Consider the following 24975-nt stretch of genomic DNA (forward strand, 5'->3'; position numbering starts at 1 on the left):
GATGCAGTTACACCGCTCTGCAAAGGTCACGGGAAGAGGACCCAGAGAATGAGATTCTCCTCCCATCTTCCCTCCTGGCCTCTTGGAGGATTGAAGTCTGTGAAAGATCCTGGAGACTCCAGAAATCAGAACTGCCCTGCCTGCCCTCCTGCAGGCCCCAGCTGGCCCCTCTGTCCCTGCAGTGCCCTCCCTACAGTGGCGTTATCGATCTCCCTGCAGGCTTCAAGAACAAGGCAGGGAGGAGGGAGCCACCTTCACTGTGGGTTTGGGAACAGATGGCCCTGGGTTTGAATTCTGTGGGATTCTTCCACTCATGGCTGTGGAGCCTTGGGGAGTTCCATGCCCAGCATGGCCTCAGTTTCCTTGCCTGTGCAATGGGGAGTGAGATTTCCCTCCAAGGATGCTGTGAGATTCAATGAGGTGAGTGTGTGTCGGGAGCCGCACAGCACTTGGCACGGGTAGGTGGGACGTGGGGCCTGGACAAAGACAGATCCGAGTTAGAGCCGACTCTGACGGCCGTTATCTGTGTGATCCTGGTCACGTGTCTCAGCCTCCTGAGCCTCAGTTTGCCCCTCTGTGAAGTGGGAATAGAGTTGTTGTCATGACAAAAGAGAAAATGAAGGTCAGGTGCTCAGTGCCATGATGGGCGTGAGGTCAGTCGTCTTTGGACACTTTTGCTACCCCCTTCTCCTGGGCACTGCCTGGACAGCAGATGCCGGCCTGGCCCTGAGCCCGTGCAGACAAGAGTGAGAGACTCCAGCGTCCTGCCCCCATTTGTCCCCTTCCAAAGCGAAGGAGATATAGCAACTCCTGGGACTGCACCATGGAAAGTAGGTCAAAGCACTGGCTTCTGAATCCCGGCACAGCAATGTCAACAGCTGCAAGGACTCAAGGAGGCCACTTTTCCTCTCTGAGCCTTGGTTTCCTCATCTGTAAGATGGAAAGAACGATAGATAAAAACATTACTACTATACGTAGTATAGTAAAAACATTACTACTATACCTATATCATAGGTGCTTTACATACACCAAATCACCTAACCCTTGCACCAAGCCCATGATGTCGGTATTATTATCATCTTTCCATTTTATAGCTGAGGAAACGAGACTCGAAGAGGGAAATACCTTCCTCCAGTTATGTATCTCAGCAATGGCAGAGACAGGATTTGAGTCCAGGGAGTCTGGCTCCAGAGCTCATGTTCTCACTTGCCTCTTTGGGTCGCTCTGAGGGTCCCCTAGGAAGAACGGCATGAGAGGGCTCTGCAAGGTTCCAAGCTCAGTGCCAATGTCAGAGATGCTCATTTCCATGGGAGAGAGAATGTGAACCTGCCAGTGATGCCCGTTGTTCCCATAAACTGTTCAGTGCTACAACAACAGTAAGCTACGCTTCCCGAGCGTTTCCTGGGTGCCAGACACCCTGCATAGCACTTTCTGCACATCATCTCACTTCCCTGTTGTCCCATCAGGGAGGAATCATGACCACCGCTTTACAGATGAGGAAACTGAGCCTCAGACAGGTGAAGAAGCTTGGCCAGGGTCACACATAAGCCGGGATGTGAACCTAGGTCTCTGACTCCAGAATCCAGGCTGCGACTACGTCAGTGCGCTGCCCCCACAGGACAAGCTGCCCTGAATGTCTGGTTCAGGAAAAATAGGCTGTGATCGGAGCCAGGGTTGAGGGCTGGGTGGTCTGGGGGACTCCTTAATGTATGCAATGTGTTTGGGGCTAAGAAGACTGTATATGAGGGGCACAGGTTGTGGCTGAAGAGGGAATGACAACCTTAGGTCCAGAGACAGTATAAGGGATGCTGAGTTCTGTGTTTCTGATTAGAGGCCGAGCAGGGCCAGACCGTGAGTCCAGGCATGGGGTTCTCTCCTGGGGACACTGATGGGGTCCTCAGGAGTCACATATATGGCTAGAAATTATGGCTAGACAGGCCACAGGTTCTGATGTTTCCCAGGTAGCATTCATTATCACTTGAGCTGACTTCTGTCTCTCTCGTTAGGAAGCTGCGTGTTTCCTCATATTTCAATGTCATAGTTTTGTCAACTAGATGACTTAGAGGCTGTGTGTGGGTCGTGTTGCGACTTAAATGTTTGTGTCCCCTCGCCCTCCACATTCAGATGTGGAAGCCCTAACCCCTCACACAATGATATTTGGAGGGGGGTTTTGGGAGGTGGTTGGGGTTAGATGAAGTCAGGAGAGTGGAGCCTCTTTGATGGGATTCATGCTCCAGTAAGAAGAGACACTGGAGTGCTCTCTCTCGCTCTTGCTCTTGCTCGCTCGCTCTCTCGCTCTCACTCTCTCTCTCTCTTGCTTTCTCTCTCTCTCTCTCTCTCTCTCCTGTGAGGACACAGTGAGAAGCCTCCATCTGCACCCTAAGGAGAGCTTTCACCAGCACCCCACCGGGCTGGCACCCTGATCTTGGACTTTGAGCCTCCAGAACTTTGAGACATCAATTTCTACTGCTTAAGCCTCCCAGTCTGTGGGGTGTTGTCATGACAGCCCGAGCAGGCTAAGGCAGGGGAGGCATTGGGACATTCCTCCTCTGCCGTTTACTCAGTACTATTGACTTGTCCTTCCTCATTATTCTGCAAGTAATTCTTTCCATGAGCTCCCATTGATTCCCAGATTGAAATATTTCTTGATGCGCTTTGTAATGAGAATCTGTTTCATATGAACTAGTGTCTGGTTAGAGCATTTCACCTTGGGCCCGTTTCACTGGGAAAACAGCACCAGTTCCTCTTTAAGGACTTCTGGGTCCCCTCCTCCTGCCCCTCACTGGGGACACCTGTGCACCCTCTTCCTGGGGTCCTCCTGGGAATGTCACTGCCCCCTCTTCCTCCTCCTCACTGGAGACATCTTTACCTCCTCCTCCTGGTCCTCCCTGGGGACGTCTGTGCCCCTTCTCCTGGGGGTCCTCATTTCTTCTGGTTCTCCCTGGGGGCGGCTGTGCCCCCTGCCCCTGGCCCTCACTGGGGACATCTTTGCTTTTCCTCCTGGTCCTCACTAGGGACATCTGTGCCTCCTCCTCCTGGGGTCATCATTGAGGACATTTCAGCTGTCGTGTAAGAAGCTTGCACTCAGTGCCAGGCAGGTGGCAGCTGCTCCAGAAACACCAGCTCCTCACTGTCCTTGAGGGGACAGCCCCGCCGGCTGGGTGTTAGTGCAGGTGCATCTTGCAGGGCCGGTCAGTGTTGCCCTACATGAAGTGTCCCCACTTCCCTCCTGCAGTGTCATTGTCAGCAAGCATTCGTTGAGCACCAACTGTATGCCAGGCCCTGTGCTTGGCCCTGGGCTCCCAGAAGGTTCTTCTGAAATGAGGATTGGTCACGTCCCTTTCCTCCTGACCCTTCAGTGGCTTCTCCTTCCCTCCAGGATCAAGTGCAGACCCCCCACTGCTGCTCCCAGGCCTGTGTGGCCCAGCCCTCGCCCTCCCTCCCCTCCCTGCTGTCTCTCCCGTGGACACTGAGCCCTTTCCTGCCACAGGGCCTTTTCCCACGCAGTTCCCTCCGCCTGCAATGCCTTTTCCTGCTCTCCTCCACTTAGCCAGTCCCTCTGATCTTCATCAGCTTAAACGTGACCTCTCCCCCCACCGCCCCACAGACTTGGTTCCCCTCACCCCAACTTCTTGGCATTCCTCTGGTTTCTCTTAGCACTTTCTGTAATTCTTTCCTTGAGGGGATTTACTGGAATCACTGTTGCTCTCACTAGTCCATGAGGTGGGCAGGGACCTCATGTGTGTTGATCCTGGGTATCTCCAGGGCCCAGCACACGCCTGGCACAGGGTTGGTGTCCGGCTATGTTCCTTGTTCACCACCATCACCATCATCACTACCACCATCACCACCACCACTACCACCACCACTACCACCACCGTCACCACCATCACTACCACAATCACAACCACCACCACCACCATCACCACCACTACCACCATCACTACCACCACCATCACCACCACCACCACCACCACCACCATCACTACCACCACCACCATCACCACCACCATCACTACCACCACCACCATCATCACCACCACCACCACCATCACTACCACCACCACCACCATCAACACCACCACCACCATCAACAACACCACCACCATTGCTACCACCACCACCACCACCATCAGTACCATGATCACAACCACCACCACTACAACCACCACCACCACCACCACCATCACCACCACCACCACCATCACTACCACAACCGCCACCACCATCACTACCACCATCACAACCACCACCATCACCACCATCACTACCAACACCACCACCACCACGATCACCACTACTGCCACCATAACCATCACCACCACCACCACCAGCACCACCACCACCATCACCACCATCACCACCACCACTACCATCACTACCACCACCACCACCACCATCACCATCACCACCACCATCACTATCACCATCACCACCACCACCACCATCACTGCCACTACCACCACCACCATCACCACCATCACCACCATCACTGCCACTACCACCATCACTACCACCACCACCATCACCACCACCACCACCATCACTGCCACTACCACCATCACTACCACCACCACCACCATCACCACCACCACTACCATCACTACCACCATCAGCACCACCACCACCATCATCACTGCCAGCACCACCACCATCACTACCACCACCACCACTATCACCACTACTGCCACCACAACCATCACCACCACCACCACCACTACCACCACCACCATCACCACCATCACCATCACTACCACCACCACCACTGCTGCCGTCACCACCATCACTACCACCACCACCACTACCACTACCACCACCACCACCATCATCACCATCACCACCACCACCATCACCACCATCACCACCATCACTACCACCATCACCACCATCACCACCACCACCATAACTACCACCATCATCACCACCACCACCACCATCGCTGCCACCACCACCACCATCACTACCACCACCATCAACGCCACCACCACCATCACTACCACCACCACCACCACCATCACTACCACCACCACCATCACCACCACCACCACCATCACTACCACCATCATCACCACCACCATCACCACCACCAACACCATCACTACCACTATCACAACCATCATCATCACCACCATCACCACCATCACTACAACCACCACCACCACCACCATCACTACCACCACAACCACCGCCACCATCACCATCATTACCAACACCACCACTACCACTACCACCACCACTACCACCATCACCACCATCACCACCACCACCATCACCACCATCACCACCACCACCATAACTACCACCATCATCACCACCACCACCATCACTGCCACCACCACCACCATCACTACCACTACCACCATCACCACCACCACCATCACTACCACCATCATCACCACCACCATCATTACCACCACTATCACCACCACCAACACCATCACTACCACTATCACAACCATCATCATCACCACCATCACCACCATCACTAAAACCACCACCACCACCATCACCATCACCACCACCATCACCACCATCAGTACCACCATCACCACCACCACTACAACCACAACCATCACCACTACTACCACCATAACCATCACCACCACCACCACCATCACTACCACCACCGCCACCACCATCACCATCACCACCACCATCACTATCACCATCACCACCACCCCCACCATCACTGCCACTACCACCATCACTATCACCACCACCACCATCACCACCACCACTACCATCACTACCACCATCAGCACCACCATACTGCCACCACCACCACCATCACTACCAACACTACCACCACCACCACCACTATTACCACTACTGCCACCATAACCATCACCACCACAACCACCACCATCACTACCACCACCATCACCACCACCACCACCATCACTACCATCACCACCACCACCATCACAACCACCACCATCACCACCATCACTACCACCACCACAACCATCACCACCATCACCACCACCACCACCACCACCATCACAATCATCAGTACCACCATCACCACCACCACTACAACCACTACCATCACCACTACTACCACCATAACCATCACCACCATCACCACCATCACCACCATCACTACTACCATCACCACCACCACCACCACCATCACCACCACCACCATCACTACCACCACCATCACCACCAGCATCACTACCATCATCACCACCATCACCACTATCACCATCACTACCATCACCACCACCATCACTACCACCACCACCACCACCACTGCTATCACCACCATCACCACCATCACCATCACTACCACCACCACCACCACCATCACCACCACCATCACCACCATCTCTACCACCACCACCACCACCACCATTACCACCATCATCACCACCATCACCATCACTACCACCACCACCATCACTACCACCACTATCACCACCATCACCGCCATCACCATCACTACTACCACCACTACCACCATCACTACCACCACCACCGCCATCACCACCATCACTACCACCACCACTACCACCATCACCACCACCATCACCACCACCATCACCACCATCACCAGCATCACCATCACTACCACCACCACCACTACCGCCATCACCACCATCACCACCACCACCACCACTACCACCACTACCACCAGCACCATCACCACCACCACCACCATCACCAACACTACCATCACTACCACCACCACCACCACCACCACCACCACCACCACCACCACCACTTATTGAGGGTTTCTGCTGTGCCAGGCACTGCCTGTGCTGTCTCACCTCATCCTGAGGCAGATTTCCCATTTCACCAATGAGAACTTTGGAGTCAGAGAGGTTGAACACAGTAAGGAACTTCAGAATTTGAACCTGGGTCTGTATAACTCCAGAGTCAAGCTCTGAAGCACTTGGTGGGAGAACACCCTGGACAAATACTTTGTGCAAAGGTCAGGAAGGGGGTGCACCTTTGGGAAACTGCTGAGTTCACCTGCTAGCTCATTACCAGCTGGGCTCGACCCAGGCACCCTGTCTCCCACTCTAGTGCCCCTTTGATGCACTGGGTGACTGGTGCTGTGGAGAGTCTGAGTTCAAGTTGAGGACTGAGTCCAAATCCCATGTCTGTGACTCATTGTCTCTTCAGTTGTCAGTTGTTTTCCCTTGTTAAGCCTCAGTTTCCCCAGCTGGAAAGCAGGCAGATGTTTACCATGCCCATTTCACCTGACTGCTGGCAGGAGTCACTAAGACAGTAGACATGGAGACTCTGACTAAAATAGAGTTGTGCTGTGCTCATTCTTGCAGGTGCTGCACTTCCACTCTCTCTGGGTGACAATGCCACTCTGCTCTGCCCCAGCCTCCCTGACGATGCTCTCCTCCCTTGCTGACGATGAGGGTTCTAGCCCCTTCCGTGTGGTGGTGGGTGAGGAGGAGGCCTTGTCACCTTCTCTGAAAGCATTGATGAGCAGAGTCTGGGATGAGGGTGTAGGAGGGGCCCTGGCTTCACTCTGAACCCACCTGTGACATCGGGTGAGTCAGCCGTCTATCTCTACATGCCTTGTCTTCCTGGAAACTCCACATGTCCAGGGAAGTGAGATGAGGGTCCACGGTTTCCAGCCTCTAGTGATATCTGAGAGGAAACACTTGCTGGATGTGTGGGGCATGGCGCTGAGCTCCTTGCCCACCTGTTTGATCCCAGCCACCCCACTAGGTAGAATCTGACATTGTCCCCATTCTACAGAAGAGAACACTGAGGCTCTGAGTCAGAAAGTGACCTGCCCAGGTAAGTGCAGCTGGAAGTGGTGAAGTTGGAGTTGGGCCTGGGGCTTTGGAATTCACTCGGATGCCATCTCTGAGGGGCCTTTCCCTCCTGGGTGGTCTGGACAAGGAGACTGGGGCTACCACCTGGGCTACATGACCTCAGGACCCCACAACCCTCAGAGGCTGCTCCTCTTTACCTATAGGCCTGAGCATGCAGGCTGAGGAGGGGAGGCTGTCTCCCATGCATGATGAGTTTTCATGAAAAGTCCATCCATGCCCAAGGCCCAGTCATCTTCTTCCTTCACCTCCTCCCCTACGCCCATCAGATGCAGGGCTTGGGGCTCTGGCAGGCCTATAGTTTGAGCCACTGTGGTTAGAGCTCTGAGGTCAGATAGGGGGCAGGGGTGGAGTAAAGTTCTCATTTACACCTCCATCTGGATGCGGCCAGGGAGTGACTTGGGGTGAGGTGGAGGGGTCGGGGAACCCATGGGGCACTTTGAGTCCAGATGGGACTCCTCCAGGAGTGTGGGGCTTAGTCCCTGCCCTATTCTGTTTCAGTGGATGTCTGGCTTAGGTGAGACCAGAAAGGCTGCACTGAGCTCTCAAGAATGTGGGTCTCATACCTGTCAGCTGCAGACCCTGGGTCAGGTCACTTAGCCTCACTGGGCCTCAGCTTTCCCATCTGTGCTGTGGGAGTAATCATGCCCCTTCCTTCTGGTCTCTGTGAAGATTTGCTGGCTTGATGCATGTAAAATGCGGGGCCTACTGAGGGCCACTTGCGCAACCCGGCTCAGTGAGCATCAGTGAGCATCAGTGATGATTGCCACAGCCTTGGAAGGTCTGACCTGGCCTGACGCTCAACTGGTGTCTTGGCTGCTATAGGATCCGGTGATGGGGTGGTTTAAAAGTGATACTCAGAATAATAATGGTGCTGTTATCACTACTCATAGTGTTGGGTTCAGAAAACAGACCTGATCAGAAACTGCCTGCATTCGAATTCTGACCCCAGAACTTACTGGGTGGGACGTGGGGCAAGTTACTAACCTCCCAAAGCCTCAGCTTCTCCCCTCTAACACGAGGGCATAATCTCTAACTCAGAGATGGGCAGAGAAAAGTGTTCAGCACCCCCCCGGCACACAGCGAGTGCCCAATCAGTGTTGGCTACTGTTGGCCATTTGTGGAGGACTTTCAATATAAGCTCTGCGGGAGGCTTTTGTCTTTTGTCCAGTGCTGTTGTGAGTGCCTAGAAGGGAGCCTGGCACATAGCAGATGCTCAGTGTACATTTGCTGAATGAATGCATGGGAGGATGTTGGTGTGTTTCACTGAGGCCTGACACGGTGAGTGCTCAGCCAGGTTTGGGCCTGGATTCTGCCCAGGGCTGTGCCCAGCTCACTCTATTTCTTCAGACCCTGCTTGGAGCATCCTTTCTGCTCTTAACAGATGAGATGCTTTACCACTGGACTGGCGCCAGGCTTAAAGAGTGTCTGAGCTGCTACCTGCTGTGCACTGTCACTGAGTCACGGGTCTTTCTCTCTCTCTCTCTCTCTCTCTCACACACACACACACACACACACACTCTCACACACGGTAGCTGGCTGTTAAGCAGTGGTCCCTTCCCAGCTTCTCTGCCTGGTGTACCCTGCATGGTTTCCCTGCCTCAAGGGCAGGTGTAATCAGTGGTCAGGAACCTGGAGGGTCTCTAAATGCCCTCCCACCAAGATCCACAAACCTCTGTCTGCAAATGGACAATGCTGCCCTGAGGGATGAGGTGCCTGCCCCTCCCCCACCTCAGCCAATTAGGCTACAGTGAGAGGGGATTTCCAGGGCCTTTCCTGAGAGGACTTTTGATGGACATGGACAGAGAGCCCAGGGGCTGGGCTTCCAGGGCAAAGGGAAGGTACCAGAAGGGAGGGAACAGTGGCTAAGATCCACCTATGCCCACCCTCTGCTGCCTCAACACAGCTGCAGTGACCTGTTAGGTGCCCTTTGGTCTCCATTCATCTATGGGCTCTTCGCCCCCAGCAGATGTCTCTGGGGTCTCCCTTTATCCTGGGCTGGGGATCCCTATGACCCTTTTCTTGTTCTTCCCTCTCCCACATGAACTCGGAGGGTATCTGGCTCAGGTTTGTCAACTCAGGGAGATTTTGCTGCCCAGGGGACAGCTGGCAAACAAAGCCTGGAGACATTTTCAGTTGTCACAGCTGGACTGGTGGTGGTGGGTCCTCTTCTAGGGAGAAGCCAGAGCTGCTGCTGAGCACCCTGCAGTGCACAGGGCGGTGCTCCACGAGAAAGAATTATCCAGCCACCAAAAGCCCATAATGCTGCTGTGGAGAAGCCCCACAGGACGTACGGAGAATAAGAGTCGGAGGGGGCAGTGATCCGCCCAAAGGTGCACAGCGTGTTGGTGGCAGGTCCAAGACTCTAACCTGGGTTTCCTGACTCTGCTGGTCTGGCTGCGGGGCCGACGTCAGTGCTGCGGGCCTGAGTGCCAAGTGGCCTCTTTGTCTCTAGCCTGGTTTTTGTTTCTCCCTAAATCATTTCGATTTCGGGAACATTTTTATCTGTGTTTTCATTCTTCCTTGTTTTTCATTGTGCTTTCTCTCTGGATAATCCTAGGCTTGCAGGCAACTAAGTACGACGTGTACATTTCAATGAAATGCAATAAAATATAATTGAACATATTTCTTTCATGTCTGAGTGATGGATTAATCTCCCAGACACATCTCTGTTTCCTCTTTGCTCCCTCCACGTTTTGTCGGAGTGTTTCCTCCCCTTCCCAGCATCGCTGGGATTTGAATGGTTCCCTTGCCCCTGGTCGCTGGAGATAGACACACAGTCCTGACTCTATAGCCCCACATCTGTGATTGATAAATGATGCTCCCGGGGCAGAGGAGAAGGAACTGCTGGGGAGAATGCCAGCCCCAGGTGGGGAGAGAAGAAGGGTCTCTGCTGCTGATGGGGAGCAGTGGGAGTCCATCAGTGGGACTGGGAAGGCCTCCTGTGATGCAAGGACCCTCCCAGGAAGACACACTCTTGGTTCAGCCATTGTGGGTCCCCTGAGTGCAGGATCAGCAGGGACGCCCTGGACTGTTTTCACATAACTGTGAAGTGCAGGCTCAGCTCAGGGGAAGAGCGAGAGGCATCAGATAGAGCAGGGGCCACAGCCTCAGGGGCGATGTGAGAAACATGGAGGAACCCCATCAGGTGGAGAAGGTTCATGGCAAGGACCTGTGCGTTCTTGTCAGCTGTGGGGAGCAGTTTCACTTCCATCCTGGGAGCAATGGGGAGCTCAAAAGGGATCTAAGCAAGGGATGCACGAGCAGATAACTGCTTTTTCTGGCTGCTGGTCAGGAAGGGACTGTGGGGCAGGAGCTGGAGCAGGAGGCTGAAAAGAAGCTGCAAAAGGGTCCAGATGGAGGTGATGGGGATGGAAAAGGCCAGGAGTTGGAGAGAAAGAATGGATTGCAGAGATCCTGCTGCCTCCCTGAACATTTATTTTATTCATTTTCTATGTCCCGTAATAATTGCTAAAAGTAAAAGAAGGCACAATCACTTTGGAGACTAGTCAGAGGTGAGCAGGCTGGCAGCAGGTGATCAGGCAGGTAGGAGGAAGGCAGGCAGGGAGGAGTTGGGGGCAGGTGAATGGGCAGGGAGGAAGAAGGTAGACAGGGAGGAGGTGAGCAGACAGGGAGGAGGTGAGCAGGCAGAGGAGGTAGGCAGGCAGGGAGGAGTTGAGCAGGCAGAGGAGATGACCGGCAGGGAGGAAATGGGCAGGCAGTGAGGAGGTGAGCAGGCAGAGGAGGTGGGCAGGCAGACAGGAGGTGGGCAGGTAAGGAGGAGGTAGGAGGAACTGGGCAGACAGGGAGGAGGTGGGCAGGCAGGGAGGAGGTGAGCAGGCAGGGAGGAGGTGAGCAGACAGGGAGGAGGTGGGCAGGCAGGGAGGAGGTGAGCAGACAGGGAGGAGGTGGGCAGGCAGAGGAGGTGAGCAGACAGGGAGGAGGTGGGCAGGCAGAGGAGGTGAACAGGCAGGGAGAAGGTGAGCAGGCAGAGGAGGTGAGCAGGCAGGGAGAAGGTGAGCAGGCAGAGGAGGTGGGCAGGCAGGGAGGAGGTGGGCAGGCAGAGGAGGTGGGCAGGCAGGGAGGAGGTGAGCAGGCAGGGAGGAGGTAGGCAGGCAGACAGGAGGTGGGCAGGTAAGGAGGAGGTAGGAGGAACTGGGCAGACAGGGAGGAGGTGAGCAGGCAGGGAGGAGGTGAGCAGACAGGGAGGAGGTGAGCAGGCAGAGGAGGTGAGCAGGCAGGGAAAAGGTGAGCAGGCAGAGGAGGTGGGCAGGCAGGGAGGAGGTGGGCAGGCAGAGGAGGTGGGCAGGCAGAGGAGGTGGGCAGGCAGAGGAGGTGGGCAGGCAGACGAGGTGGGCAGGCAGGGAGGAGGTGAGCAGGCAGGGAGGAGGTAGGCAGGCAGACAGGAGGTGGGCAGGTAAGGAGGAGGTAGGAGGAACTGGGCAGACAGGGAGGAGGCGAGCAGGCAGGGAGGAGAAAAGCAGGCAGGGAGGAGGTGAGCCTGCTAATAGGAAATGAGCAAGCTGTAGGAGATGCACAGGCTCTTGTAGGCAGTGAGCCAGGTGTAGGAACATGGGCAGGCTGATATGAGGTGAGCCAGCTGGTAGAAGGTGTCTAGCATGATTTTAAGTGAGCAGTCTGGCAGGAAATGGGCAGGGTGGCCAGGGAGTCCTAGACCTCATGGCCGTCCAATGAAAGGATCCTGTGGAGTGCTTGTGCTGGGCATGCCGGTGGGGTGGAAACCTTCCCATGTTGCCTGGGGGCCTTATGAGTGTCTGTGTGTTCCAGGGTCGGCTGTGTCTGCTGAGCCCCATCATGGCTCCTGTGGGAGCAGCTGTTTGAGCTGGGATATGCTGCGGGGCTCAGGCAGGGGTTTTGTTGGCTCCAGGTGCCATGCGATGGACCCAGGCAACCATCCTCATAATGGGCTAAGAGAGTTTAGGGGAGGCAGCTTGGCATGGTCAGACACTTGAACTTCCCTGTACCAGGAACAGGGTGGTTCCAGGCTTCATGGTGCTCACATTCCCATGGTTGCCTTATCTTTGCAGTGCCCTGATGCCCAGCCTGGAGCTGAACACATAAGTCACCCAGGAGCCCTCAATGTGGTGCAGTGGAATCTAGAATTTAGAGTCAGGCAGACTGAGGTCAAATCCTTATTCAGTTGCTTACTCTTCGTGCCACCTTGTGTGTTAGGCTGTTCTTGTGTTGCTATACAGAAATGCCTGAAACTATGTAATTTATAAAGAAAAGAGATTTAATTGGCTCACTGTTCTGCAGGCTGTACAGAAAGCATGGTGCTAGCATCTGCTTGGCTTCTGGGGAGGCCTCAGGGAGTGGGGAGTGGCCTCAGGGAACTTACTAAAGGCGGCGGAAGGTGAAGCGGGAGCAGGCGTGTCACACAGCAGGAGTGGGAGCAAGAGAGGGGTGCCATACACTTTTTTTTTTTTTTTTTTTTTTTGAGACGGAGTCTCACTGTCTCGCTCTGTCACCCAGGCTGGAGTGCAGTGGCACGATCTCGGCTCACTGCAAGCTCCGCCTCCCAGGTTCACGCCATTCTCCTGCCTCAGCCTCCTGAGTAGCTGGGACTACAAGCACCCACCACTACGCCTGGCTAATGTTTTCGTATTTTTAGTAGAGACAGGGTTTCACCTGTCCTCATGATCCACCTCCTTTGGCCTCCCAAAGTGCTGGGATTACAGGCGTGAGCCACCGTGCCAGGCTGGGGTGCCATACACTTTTAAAACACCCAGATCTCATGAGAAATCATTCACTGTTGTGGGGACAGCCCCAAGGGGATGGTGCTAAACCATTCATGAGAAATCCACCCCCATGATCCAATTGAGGTAAGAGGCAGGACTCAACTCTAGTGGTGTGGCTTGGACACTAGACCAAATTGAGGACTAGCTAAGACAAGCGTGGGGCGGAAGCAGTTTTCCATAAGACATGCCAGTGTGCCATGTCAGTTTACCGTTTCCATGGCAACACCTGGAAGTTACCCTTTCCCTAGAAATGTTTGCATTACCTGCCACCTAACTTGAATATAATTAAAATTGGGTATAATTTAAAAGTGAGTTCTGACAACAGAACAGCCTTTGATCTGCTACTCTGGGCACACTGTCTGTAGGGTAACCCTGCTCTGTGAGGAGCAGTAGCTTTGCTGCTGCTGCACACTGCTGCTTCAATAAAAGTTGCTGTCTAACACCACCGGCTGGCCCTTGAATTCTCTCCTGGGCGAAGCCAAGAGCCTTCCCAGGCTAAGCCCCAATTTTGGGGCTCACCTGCCTGGCATCGCAATCACCTCCCACCAGGCCCTCCTACACTAGGAATTACAATTCAACATGCAATTTAGAGGGGACAACATCCACACAATATCACCCTTGTAGGCATTTTACTTCCTGGAGCTTCGTTCTCCATCTGGGAAAGGGGCACCACTGCTGCATTTCCCAGAGCTGCTCTGATCAATCACTTGGTGCCCTGTGGGTACCCGGTAACTGCCTCATCGTTACTCCCAAAGCACCATGGTGAGAAGGCTCCTCAGCATGGGAACTGTGGGGTCATCTATTCCTAAAGGTAGTGGTGATGAAGTTGCTCCTTCTGAGGACACAACCTTGTGGGCCTCAAAGGCTGTTCAAGTTTCTGGGGCCCCTGAGAAATACAACCATCCCTGGGGTCTCACCCTAAAGACTCCACGAGCTGTGCACATTGAGACAGGGGGCAGGCATCCAGGAGCAAGGTGTGGGCAGAGACGGGGTGATGACGAGGGTGAGGGTAGCTGGGGTGGAGGAAGGGGGAAGAAGGCATTGGTGACAATAGCAGTAGCCAACACATCTCCACTTGCAAATGAGGGGACTGGGTGCAGAGGGGCTGTGTGCATTTCCCACGGTCACACATCACTGGTGTTCGAACCCAAGAGACCCAGCTGCACAGTCGGGCTCTCAACTGTGAACCTGAGAAGGGAGAATGTGGGCAAGGAGCTCTGGGGAGCCTATGGCCACCCTGGCACAGTGCACCATCCTGCCCCTATGTCCCCAGTGTGAGGTGACAAGCTGGGGCAGGGTTGTCATGCGTAGCACCAGTAATTGACAAGGGCAGAGCATTCAGGTCTCTCTAAGAGGAAGGAACTGCTCAAGGACATAATCTCAGGCTGGGAATACATTGATCCGGGAACTGGCTGCACCCAGAATTCAAACCTAGACCTGCCTGATGTCAATGTCCTAGGGCTTTTGATGGTCCTGATTCCCCCTGTAGCTGCTGGGCCTCTTCAGCACTCCCGAGACTGTTTATCAGATACATCATTACCCAGTGTGAGCGTTTATGCAATGTTAATTAGTCCCAGTGAGGATCAGTAACTGTTTAGGAGCAGAGTTTGTCAACTGCAGCCCGAGTTTCCTCCTCTTGGCTTCCTCCTGGGAGCCTGGGTAGTGGCTCAGCAGAAGGGGGAGCCAGCACCCCCAGCCCATTAGAGGCCTGGTCTGGTGCCTGGGAAATGTGGCCCATACCTTCCCCACCCCCACTCCCTGCGTGGCTCCCCAGGGCCTGTTCTGTCTCAGCTCTGCTCTGTTGAGCTCCCCTGGCCCTTGAGGCTGATGAACACCTTCACTCTCCACCCTTTCCCCACCTCCCCTCCCACAGCCCTGCAGTGTCTGGGGCTGGTCGTGCCTCCTTGGACATTTAGTGCTGTGATTGGAATGCCCTTTTCAAAAGTCATGTCTACATTCAAGTGCCAATATACCACTACTGAGAGTTGGGGTCTCAGGTCATGAGGGGCTCTACCCTCATGAGTGGATTAATGCCGATATGTAGGGAGTGGGCTCCTGATAGAAGGATCAATTTGGTCCCATTTCTCTGTCTCATGTGCACTTCCTTGCCACCCAATGTCTTCTACCATGGAAGAACCCTCGCCAGATGCAGCACTGTGCACTTGGACTTCCCAGCTCCAGAACCGTGAGCCAAATACACTTCTGCTTTTTATAGATTACCCCATCTGTGGTATTCTGTTATAGCAGGAGAAAATGAGCTGTCATCTAGCACCTCCCTACCCCCAGGGGCTCCCTACTCCAGGCTTACCCCTTCCAGCCCCCTCCACTCATGTGGCCATCATTTTGGAGTGAGGGCCTTGGAGTCAGACAGACCCAGGTACCTCACCTCTCATTGGTGTGTGACTTTGAATGAGTTACAAAACTGCTGTCAGCCTTAGTTTCCCCATCTGTAAATTGGGCTTTATAAAAATGAGTGGCAAATGTCTGTTAAATGCCTGGCTGATGTCTGGTCATTGTATGTGCTCAGTAAACAGGGCTTACTATTTTATCCCTTCTGTTCTCCAAAAACACTAGTGAGACCCCATTGATAGTCTTAAGATTTTAGCCTGGCATTTAGGGTCCTGACAGTTTGCCTCCAGCATCTTTCCAGTCTCATCACTTTTGTCCCTACCTTCTCTCTCAGTCTGGAGTGGTGTTTTTTCCTGACCACTTGCTGTGACTCAAACGTGCCTCATACTCACTCATGCTGTGTGCTCTGTATGAAGTCATCACTCTCACTGACTCCTTCCATCTTCCCCACAAGGCCTAATCCCACTCCCGCCCAGAAATCCACCAAACTTTGAACCACACCTCCTCCAGGAAGCCTTCCAGGATGCCTCAGTTGAGCAGACCTTCTCCCTCCTCTGAAGTCCTATGCTCCAGCTAGAGACCTCCTGTCTCCAGGTGGTGAGCTTTTTCTCACCTCTGAGCCTGCACATTAGCTGTTGCCTCTGCCTGGAATGCTCTCCCTCTGTGCTTCACGGAGGGGCTGGCACATACCTACTCTTCAGATCTCTGTGCCAATATTGCCCTCTCAGAAAGGCCTTTTGTGACCAGCCTTGTTAATCCCACCCCAGTCCCCAGGTGCACTCTCTGTCCTGTCACCTTGCTATGATCTTCAGTGTACTTGTCAAAATCCGCTGATTTTTTTTCTCAAATAAGTCTTACTGGATGTAAACTCCATGAACTCACTGGTTCACAGTCATTCCCCAGCACAGGGCAGTTCCCTAAGAGGCCCTAATAAACATGTGGAAGTGGGGAGAGAGGAAGGAGGAAGAGAAGGAAAGAGAGAGGGAGAGAAGAAAAGAAGGTAGGAGGCTGAGGCGGGAGGATTGCTTCAACCTAGGAGATCAAGACCAGCTTGGGCAACATAGGAAGACAAAAAATAAAATAAAAAAAATTAGCCAGGTGTGGTGTTGTGTGCCTGCAGTCCCAGCTACTGGGGAGGCTGAGGTGGGAGGATGGCTTGAGCCTGGGTGGTCAAGGTAGGTATTAACTGTGATTCCACCACTGCACTCCAGCATGGGTGACAGAGTGAGACTCTGTCTCAAAAAAAAAAAAAAGAGAGGTAGGGAGGGAGAAGAGAAGAAGAGAGGGAAGGAGGGAAAAAGGAAGGAAGGTAAAAAAGAAAGGGAGGAGATAAGGCCAAAACACTCTGGATGAAACACAATTATGTTCAAATGGCTAACAGAGTTCTCATGGTGGAATGTGTTTTGTTTAATACTTTGATCTTTCTTGTCTGCTGGAATAATGAATTCTGTTAAGCCCCTTGAAGCCAACTGTCAAAGTAAAGCATTTTGGGGAGACATATCTCTCACTCTGATGGCAAAATTCATTTGAAATGGTTTTTTAATCCAGTCTCCCTGTGAAACCTGGAGTTGAAATTTTAAAGCCTATTCACCCTAAAAGGTTTCTTCCCACTTCTCCCCACTGCACCATCTCCCAGTGCCCTGTCCTCCGTCTCTTAGAAAATAACACAGCAAAGAATTGCAGCTGGCATAATGATGACCATTTTTTCTCACGACGGGTTTTTAGAAGGAAAATGACAGAGCACAGAGCCTTGTTTTTCAGTGTTTGGGAAAGGGAGGGAGGTGCTTTGCTGTCAAAGCTGGCAAGAACAGAGGAGGCTCAAGGGAGCAGGTGGGTCTTTACAGTCTTGAGGTCTGTAAAAGCAGGAGGGAGCTCTGGGAGGATGATGGCGCCTTCATCCCTGCTAAAGCCAGGGTGAGGAGGTGTGGGCCGGGAGCTGCCTCTTTGTCTCTGATCCCTGCACCTCTGTGTCCACCTGCCAGAGCCTATCCCTGTGTGTGGGCTTGGCACTTTTCAGTTCCCAAAGTGCTTCATTTATTTGTTCATTCATTAATTAATTCACAAATTCATTTGTGTTATTCACATGTTGATTAGGGCTCACCACGGATCATGATCTGTATAGGACTCTGGGGTTATGCAGACCCTATAGACAGATCCCCAGGACATGTCATGTAGTCAGATGGCCATGAATCTTAGGAGAGATAGATACTTGGCACACAGTAGGCGCTTCCATTAGAATGTGTGGGCAGCGTACAACAGAAAAGCCCACAACAGGGTTCAAGCAACTGACACATGAAATGTTCTCATAGAACCTGATGTTTCAGAGCAAGGGTTGCCCAGCTGCAGACTGTGGGCCAATTAGGGCCACTGTCTGCTTTCATTCAGCTCACAAGCTAAGGATGGCTTTCATACACAAACGTTCTTAATGGATTTGACAACAGGGAAAATGCAACGAAATCTGAATCCCAAGTAAGCAAAATGTTATTCCCCCCTGCAAAAGAGAATGTCATTGTTTTCATTAGATCTGGGTTATAAAAAATTGTCCTTGATTGTTATATTTTGAATTTCATTAATACATTTTGATGAAATTTGTGGAAATTTGTTTTCTCTCTTATTACATTAATACTTACATGATATCCTTGATTTTGTCTCTTGGCTCACAAAGTCTAAAGTATTCACTATCTCTCCCTTCACAGAAAATGTTTGCTGGCCCCTATTCTAGAGGGAGGTGGTTCCTGCTTGGTCAGACGCTCCGGGATGTCAACAAGGACTTCTTCCCTCTTTACCATCTTTGGCTGTGGGGACTTTTTAATCCTTAGCTTGTTGCCTCATGGTTGCAAGATGGCTGCCACAACCAGACATCAGGTGCCCTCATGACAGCATTCAAATCAGGAAGAAAGGAGGAGGCAGGGGCAGAAGGGATGCTTCCTAGAAGCAATTGTTTCCCGAGAGCAAGTTTCCTCTCTCACCCCAGTGGCCAGGTCTGGGTTGTGTGCTCAGGCCTAAAAGGATCTCTGGAGAAGGCGGATGGGGTGCCTGGCTCAGCTTCACCCAAGGCTTCTGTCCTCAGAAAGCCAAACTCTTGTCAGAGTTTGCTGATGAGTGCAGTGTGGGGTCTGGGGTAGGGACAGAAAGCCTGTCTCTGAGGCTCCACCCCTGCGGGCTGTATGATCTGGGAAGTACTCAACCTCCTCCCCTGTGGAGCAGGGACCATGACAGCACCTGCTGCATAGGGAAATCGTGCAGGTGACGTGGGTCATGTGTGCAGGTGCCTGGCTCATGGGGGTGTTAACACCTGTCAGCTATTGCGGGGATGAGGCCCATCTGTAAAATGGCCCATGGTGCCCTCTCTGTAGCAGTCCCGGAGATGACAACAGCAGGAATATCAGTTCACAGGTGTGAGCACTTCCTACACGTGCAGGGCACCCTGTACCTGCACTCGCTCTCCTAGTCCTCACAGCCACCCAAGGAAAGAGCCCTTTTCATCCTCATTTTATGTCAGAGGAACCGAGGCTCAGGAAGGGGAACCTAGGTGGAGTGAGGGCAGGTGGGGCTCCAGGGTGCTCAGAGTCCAACTGCTGTGCTCTGACCTACTGCAGGGCCCTGGCACAGGCAGGTGACTAGGTGACCCCTTTCCACCCTGGGTCCAGGCCAGTGGCTGGGCCACTTGCTCTCCCAACTCTGTTGTCTGTCCCTCCCCGGGCTCCAGGGCCCTAGACCAGCCTGTGGCATGGGGAGATTTGCCACCGTCCCGGCTGCCCTCCTGTCCAGGATAACAAATGGACACATTTTGTGTCAGCAGTGGTGGGGATGCACGACAGTCAAGCTGGTGATGCCGTGTCTTGGTTGTGAATTGGCAACTTGCACTTTTTTGTGAAACAGGATACAATTATGTAGAACATAAGCATATGCTAATGAGGGATAATTACACTCCATATTTATAAATTTATCAAAATATGCAAAACCCACTTCCATAATTATATACCCACGGGCACACCACAGTTTAACAGCTGCTCGAGGTCTCTCCCCAGCACCATGATGTGAGCTTGGGCACCAAGTGGGACCCGAAGCCTGCAGCCTAGCTCTGCTGGGGAAGCCTCCACTGTCACTGCTGTTGGCCCCATGCAGACCTGCCCCCTTGCTGTCGTTGTCAGCCTTCCTGGTGCTCCTGGATTCCTAGTTTGTGGAGGCTGGGGGATGGATTCAGGCAGAGGAAGCAGCATGTGTGAGGACACTGAAGCAGGAGAGGTGCGGTGACTTGGAGGATCTGAGCCAAGCCTGAGTGGAGCAGAGCACGGGCTCAGGGAAGGAGAGGCTGGCGGGGGTGGGGGACGGCAGCAGACTGCCGGGCTTCATGGGTGCAGACGAGGAGAGATGAGCTGCGTTAGGGAGCAGTGGGGAGCAACTCCCTTTCCCCTGAGGAGGTGAGGAATGAAGCCCCCTCTCCCAGGTCGGGCAGAGGCTGAGAACCCGGAGCTGGGGACAGGGGAAGAGGGGTGGGGATGGCAAAGGCTCAGTCCTCTTAGGGTGATGGTCTGTCATCAGACGGGGACCCCATCAGAAAAGATTCATTTCCCGGGGGCTCAGCTGTTTCTGACTCCCTCAGTACAAGGAAATTTAGGAACAGCAGAAATGGACCTATTTGGTATAACCATCACATAAAATAGCTGACAGATAACCATTTTGACATGTAAAGACGGCAATTTCAGTGGATCCAAAGTAATGTTTTTGCCACCAGCAGTGACCAGGTTGCTTTTCCTTTATCAAAACGATACTTTCGGTGAGAAACCTGCCTCATCCTTCCCTCCACTTCCCTTCCTGTCCCTCCCTGGATGAGATGATCCCTGGCAGAATTTAGAGGAATCAACCATAGTAACAGTTGCCAAATGTTAACCTGAGATTTTTAAACCTGGGGAGGTTTAAAAAGATGGCCTCCCACATGCCAACCCCTGAGACTCAGATCAGCTGGTCTGGGCTAAGCTGCCAGCTGCCTCCCCAGCGAGCAGATTCCCAGGAGTTCCTCAGATTCTCAACCTGCCCAGCTCAGAGATACCAACATCTCCTTATTGCTTGGTGGAAAAATCCAAACTCGTTATCCTAGCCTGTGGAATCCCCCACATCAGGACTCACCTCACTCTGCCCCCACCATTGCTCCACTTCCCTTTGGGAACCCCTGGCAGGACTGATTGAATGGGATTTGATTAAACAATAGATCTCCCTGCAAAGCCACACTGTATGTCATTCTCTGTGACACAGGCTGGTGCCGATACTCCATTTCACAGCCGAGGAAATGGAGGTGCCAGGGCTCACAGTGTGAGGATTTTAACTTCATCCAAGGCTACAGCTGCCACTGCTTCTGCCTCTTAAACTTCAGTGCTTTGTTCATCTACTCAATAAATATTTGTTGAGCATCTACTACATGCTCAGCTCTGTTCTAAGTGCTAGGGATGCAACAGATAGCAAAACAGACACGGCTTGCCAAGGAGGGGGGATAGATTTCGTTGGTAAAGAAACAAAAAACAAAAACTGAGCTCTCTTTAGATTCAGGCAGCTTATGACTTGAATAGCCAGCAAAAGCAAGGTCAGCAAAGTGCCAGCCCCCCACGGCCCTTTGCCCACAGGATGACCTGAACACAGAGGGGCCCGATGACACCACGACGTGGGCAGTGGGGCGATCTGTTGCTGAGAAGCTGATCCGTGCTGTGGCTAAGCAGTCGACAGCCTGCAGCTGCACCCTAAGGCAGCCACTCTCATGTTCCCAGCGTTCACGGGCATTCTGCTAAGACTTGGATCAGTGGTGGTTCGGTCTTGCCCACAGGGTCAATGTGGAGAGAATAAGGGGCCCAAAATTGGCAGGGCCACTCCTGTACACAGCCCTGTCTCAGGGGCCCTTTTGAATCCATGAGTTAAAACTCCCAGGTAATTCCAATGGGAAGCATGCAGTGAGTGCTCTAGTTTAGTTTGTGTGATTTCCAAGGATTACTTGCAGCGCTGCCACCCCCACCCCCTACACACCCCAATCATATACTGTTTGTAAAATACAACATACACATCTGTGTCTATTTCATATCCAGTTCTTAGCTGCTAAGCACCACCCGCCCATCTTGCCATTTCAGGTTCACCTACTCCATGAGGGGGGCTTAATTTCCCCACTTTTCAGATGGAGCAAGGCAGTGGTGCCAGAGCTAATCATTGGCAGAACCAAGACTTAGATCCAGGCCTCTCTGGAAGCCTCTCCCCTTGACTCCTCAACCACTCTGGCCTCCTAAGCCCAAGATGCTGACAAGCCGTGTCCAAGGTTCTGCCATGTTCTAAGCATCCCAATAGTGTCCCATGCTCACACCTGGTATTCTGCTGTTTTGTGACCCTTACTTTGTGATCTTGACAATTCTGCTCTCTTAGTGTCATGCATCTCTACGTCCAACAATAAAATCTTCTTCTTTCACTGTGTTCAATAGTTTCTGACTCCCACCTTCGGTGAGTGTAATCTCTGCGACTCTGTGACTGCCCCCAGCCTGAGCCTGCCCAGGGCTTCGAGTTATTCCACTGCTCCCCTTTTAAGCTCCCTCCAAACCATTCAAGGCCTCTCCCTTTTCCGGGGCCCATTTTAGACTTCCTGAGTTTGTGGCTATGGCTGTCACCTAATGTTATCAGTCATGACAATGATAATTAGAGCAATTAGGTCTGGTGATAAACTCCTGCTGGATTTGGGACTCATGGTGAGTCAGGGCCTTGCCTGCTGAAGAGCTGCCAGTCACCCCAGCTATGCCTGATAGGCCCTGGTCAGCCCAGATAATGGCATTGGCCTCAATGACAAGGTGAGCGACTTCCTCTAGGTTCACATGGGCAGACAGTGCTGTCCCTCTCTGCCCACGGCAGGCCTGAGCTTCCAGGCCCCCAGCGTTGTGGCCGTTTGTGGTCCAGGTTCCCTCCTCCGTTTTCCAAACCTGGAGGACTTGTGCTCACCTCTGTGGGGCTTCTGCATTCTCATTCCAGATCATGACTAGATAAGGGAAAACTTGATCCCATCAGTGGTCTCCAAGCCCAGGCACAGGTGGAGGGAGGCAGTGTGGCCGCTGGTTAGACCACAGGCCTCAGGTTCCAGCCTGGGTTCTGCCACTATTTTGCATGAGGCCTTGGGTAAGTTAACCTCACTCTCTGAGCTCAGTTCCCTCACGTGTGAGTTGGTAATCACAGCATCTGCCTTATGGGGTGGGGCCAGACTTCGGTGAGATCATGCATGTCATGGGCTCAGCAACCACCAGCTCACACTGCAGGGACAAGGGCTGTTCTCCTTATTGCTGTTGTTTTGTTGGGGCTGGTGATTTCTCTGGCCCCAAGTGCACCCGGGTGGTCATCTCTTGCCCTTGAGGGTGCTGGCTCCAGCTGGACTGCTCACCACTGGAGCAGTGAGAACAGAACAGACCCTGGACCCCACATACCCGGGTTCAGATTCAACCTCCAGCCCTCACTCAATGTGTGACTTGGGCAAGTGGCTGAACCTCTGTAAGCCTCATCAGTTTTTCCACCTGTAAAATGGGCACATAATACTGACCACACAAGGATATTGTGAGGATTTGAAGAGGGTACCTCGGCTGAAGCCAGATTCCAGAGCTCAAATTGCACTTTCAGGGCTCACTTGAGGGCACAATTTTGGGCAAATTCCCCCACCTCTCCGCCTTGGATTCTGATCTGTAAAGCAGCATCGCTTGCTAGGGTGCTTTCATTCCTCTCAGCCCTGAAGGAGCAGCGGCACTCAGGAGCATCTCAGGATCTCCCTTTCTGCCACCACCGCACTTAGAGATGAAGAAACTGAGGCCAAGGGACACGGAATTAAATATCTGAGAACAAGACAGAATACGATTATGCTACATTGCGCAGGGCAGACCATTAGAGAACAAAACGATCTATACTAAAGGGATAATTGCAGGGGACAAAAGCTAAGTGGACCAGGAGCCCGAGATGAAGGAGAGAAAAATGCAGCCTGGGACGAGGACGGCCTCAGCCAGGGCCCGGGTGTTCTTGTTAATGACATTGATCTTTCCCCGCGACACAGCCATGCATCCTTACTCTGAAGCATTTGGTAAGTGCACACATTTCTGTAAGAGAGTGTATAACTCATCCGGTATCTTGCCTCTCAAAGTACTCGTAGTACTCCCCTATTAACACCATTTTTTTCATTCCTTTTCCTCTTCTTACACTAACATCTATTTTCATAACTGCTTTCACATTCGTGTGGCTGTCAGGATAGCCTAGGATATGGTACAAAAACAATCAACCCCCCAAAACAGCAAAGGTAATTTCTTGCTCTTGCTGCACATCCCCGCTGACCGGCAGGGAGGCATTACAGACAGCAGGGACTGTCACCGATGGAGGCTCCGCTGTCTAAGGATGTCAACGTCTCCACATGTGCTTCTACAGTCACTGTGACAGGGAAGGAGGACAGGGGAGCTGAGCGCTGACTCGTAAATGCTCCCACCTGGAAGGGACACTCGCCACCTCCATTCACACTTGATTGGTCAGTGCAAGTCTCATGGCCACCCTGACGTGAAGGCCACGGGAGATGCCGTTCTCCTCAGGGTCCAGATAAAGAAGTGGACATTGGTGGACCCAGCTGTGTCCTCCCATGTGCAGATACAGATCTGAGGCTTTCCTACCGGACACTCCAGGCTGATCAGTTTCCCATTGCACTGTATATTCATGGAACTTGTTCACGTGATTAATGGTCCTCCTAAACTCCTACTTTTGAAATTTGAAGTTTCTGTTTTTTTTCTTTACTGTCATAAATTACACTGCAGTGGCTAGCTTCATTCTTACATCTTCCTCTACATTTCTATTTTATTAGAAAAGATTTCTCTAGGGAGATGCTGAGTGACATAGTATGAAAATTTAAAAACTAGTAATACCAAGTATTTATGGAGTGAATAATTCTCAGGTCTTGTTGGCTCAACTTTAATGTAAACCCAGGGCCGGTGTGGTGGCTCACATCTGCAGTCCCAACACTTTGGGAGGCCGAGGCAGGAGGATTGCTTGAGTCCAGGAGTTTGAGACCAGTCTAGGCAACA

Source organism: Chlorocebus sabaeus, chromosome 20 (genome assembly GCF_047675955.1).
Source record: "Chlorocebus sabaeus isolate Y175 chromosome 20, mChlSab1.0.hap1, whole genome shotgun sequence".
NCBI lineage: Eukaryota > Metazoa > Chordata > Mammalia > Primates > Cercopithecidae > Chlorocebus > Chlorocebus sabaeus.